Source organism: Cygnus olor, chromosome 2 (genome assembly GCF_009769625.2).
Source record: "Cygnus olor isolate bCygOlo1 chromosome 2, bCygOlo1.pri.v2, whole genome shotgun sequence".
Classification (NCBI taxonomy): domain Eukaryota; kingdom Metazoa; phylum Chordata; class Aves; order Anseriformes; family Anatidae; genus Cygnus; species Cygnus olor.
The window spans coordinates 137,019,180-137,022,538 of NC_049170.1; positions in this window are offsets into that span (position 1 = coordinate 137,019,180).

Genomic DNA, 3,359 nt, shown 5'->3' on the forward strand with positions numbered 1-3,359 from the left:
TTGGGCTATTTTTTCTTGCCATGACCCACTTTCTGCTGGAGCCTTATCACTCCTTTTTTTTTGTTTCCTCCTGCCCCTTTTGTGCCCTCCTCACCCTTTCCACGCTCCTTTCTGCTATCTCCCATCAGCTGCCCAGCTCCAGTTTCTTCTCTGCCAACTTCTGCCCAACCTGAGTCGCCCGGGGCCCATTCTTCTCTGTCGTGCTGCATTTCATTGTCCTATTTTCCCTTTTCTGATATTGTTCCGCTTCCCACATCCCCTCCTTGTGGTGCCCAGCACTGCTGTTGCTGCACTGCTGCCCTTTCCCACTCCTCCCCGCTGTTTTCCAGGGTCCCCCTGCAGCTCCCCATGTGCCTGTTCCCTTCCTCCCTTTGTCTCTCAGTCCCTCTCTCCTCTTCCCTCTTTGTTCTCCGCTTTTTCCTCCATTGGCCTCCTCCTCTCCCAAGGGAAGGTGGTTTCATACTAATGCAGAGCTGCAAGGGTTCGAGTGGTCCCAAGAGCACCTCTCATCCGCTGACTTCATTTCTACCTGCTGCTTTCGCGCTTTTTATGCACTCTCTGAAATCGACTCAGACGGCTGCTCTCCACCCCCATTTGTGTATCATGGGCCCGATTCTAAGCCCTTGCACTCAACGGGAGTCTTTCCATGGCTCAGGTCACCTCTCGGTGCTTGGGCTATCGTTCCTCCCACACCCTGTGCACACCCAACAGCATAAGCAGGTAGCAGAAACAGCAGAATTACCCAACCCGTGCTGTCCCTCTGTCTGTTTATGGCAGCGTCAGGCCCCGTCCTATTGACATGACCGAAGACAATGCCATTGTTCAAGAGCATGCAGTTAATGTCACGACCAGCGAGCTAATGTGAACGACGGAGCACAAGGAACTGAGAAGACGCGGCGTGCCGTGGTTCCCATCGGTGCGAGGGACTCGCAAGTCCCCAAATGCCTGGAGAAGTTTGGGGTCATACCGGGGAGGAGAAAATTGGGAGGCTCGGGCCCAAGAACCAAGGCGGCGGCCCCGGGGCGCGTGGCTCGGCACACGGCACGATGCCGGCAGCAGCAACAATGAGAGCAGGGAAAAAAGAATAGCCGCGGCCAGAAAAGAATAATAGCATTTTTATTTTTTTTAAAATGGTTTCCTTTCCGGTTTTCTCAACAATAAAAGTTGGCCGGATTTCAGGTTATAATTGCATTATAAATATTTTGTAACAATTTCTGTTTGATATACATTTCTCCAAGCTGAAGCAATTTGGGGAAGCTTTCTAAACCGCAGTTTTAAAAGCTGTTTCCTGAATTTCCTTGCACAAGGACACACAATTTTCGCATGTTTCAAATTTCTTGCTTTCTGTCAATTTTTCTATTCTGGAAAAAGAATCACCAGAGGCAAAATCTGAAAACCAGGAGACGGCTAAAAGCAAATATATTTTTTTTTTTCCCCTGAAACTTAATGGAAATTTCTCTTGTTATTATCACAAAAGGAGCAACGTTGTTTGGGGCTAGTGTCAGAGGTGGAAATTTATCCCTGCACAAGTGGTCGACTGATGGCCTAAGCAATACCCGGTGCATCTCTATTTTGTGGGCTCTTGGAAGATCTACAAAAGGTGTGCGAGTGGCATTTGTACAGAGCTGATCAGTTTGCAGGCAGTCCCTCTTACTCTCTTTTATTTTTTAATTTATTTTTTTTTTTTTCAGCTAGACTGTGGTTTATTTTAACATGAACAACCCATCGTATGCTTTTATTTCTGCGACCCCAAGTCATCCTCTATTAGGATGACTAGCAATACACCCAGTCACAATATGGACTTCTTCCCCCTTTACCACAAACAGCTCTTAAAGCCTGTGTTCAGATCATGTAATCAGGGGGTAGGGATTCCTACGGGCATGGCAGTCAGCATAACGTTTTCTGAAACGCCCGTGTGGTCCATATGTGCTGATTTCCAGCCTTACACCAGCCCCCACACACCGCGGCTTTGTGAACGGGACTTGTCTTCCAAAGGCCCCAGGTCTGGGGCATCAAGCTCCCATTGCTTTTAGCTACAACATATTTAGCATCTCTGCTTCCTTGCTGCAGCACTCCCGAAAATGTTGTTGTGCAGTGCCCCCGTACTAGCAGGAATATTTGTGTTTTCAGGAGGTGGATTTGACCCCAAAGTTGCTTCCACTTCCCAGAGCCACCTTCCTCCTTCCAGCTCTCTCCCTTCCATGCACATCGGGCTGCCTGCTCCTGGCTCATAGATCCTTGATGGACAGAGCACTGAGCTCCCTTGTCTTGGCCCACCACAATTAGCACAATTTTGTGTTTTCGCCTCAATACAGCAAACCATCACTTTTCCTTTTTCTCGGCGTGCATGTTTCAGCCAGCACACTTTACAAACTGTTACATAAACCTCAAAAGCCTAAGCAGACCAAGAATTTTACCCGTCCAAACAACAGCATGCGAACCAAAAGGAGGTGAAAATAGCCAGAGCATGCCTAGATAAATCGGGTTGCTTTAGGAAACCCTGCACCAGCTCGTGTTGTGGTCGGCAAGGAAAGCAGCTTCGCTCCCTGGCCCCCGTACAGGATGCTCGGCTCCCCCAGGGAAGCCCCACACGCTCTGCGGGCACTTGTGCAGTCCCCCCAGGCAGGCAAGGACTTCATGTTGCTGCTCATTTCACTTCTGTCCTTGCCGGTCGGTCTTTTCACAAGAAAAGTCAAAGTCGGGGAAAGTAACGGGGCTAACCCTATGCGACAAACTGTTGCTCTCCGCAGCGTTTTATTTTGCCATGAACCAGTGGCAACGTCGCTTCCCTGCAAGCTCTCTGCATTTTGTCACTGTCCTAGATTAGAACCACATTGTCTCCTGCTCACAGTTAAAAACTTAATATATGGGCATGAAAGCGGAGCCACTCCTGCATTCTTGGAGCATCAAAACACATCCTGACATCGGGGAAACAAACAGCGGCACGAGAAAGTGGGATGTTTGTAATATCAGAGTGGTTCTCATTTCGTTCCGCCCTGGCGTAGAAAATCAAATTATATAGGAAATTGTCTTTCCTGTTTAGGATCAGATTTGTTTTTGAAAAATTACTACAACTTTGTAAACATTAAAATAGAAGCAATAAAGATGTGAAATTTCACACAGGGGATCTACAATGTTTGTATAATTATAAGCATATGGTTACTTTACATGAGGTCTCTGTTATACTTTTATTTACTAGTGCTTTGGGAAAACAGAGGTTCTCAAATTCAGTGTTTATTTTACATGTATAGGGAATGTCACAATCCCCGTTAACCTGTCATAATCTGTAATTCTGCTTCGGAGCCCCAGCTATATAAACTGAACCACCAGTTTTATTATCATTTATGATTTGTTCGGCT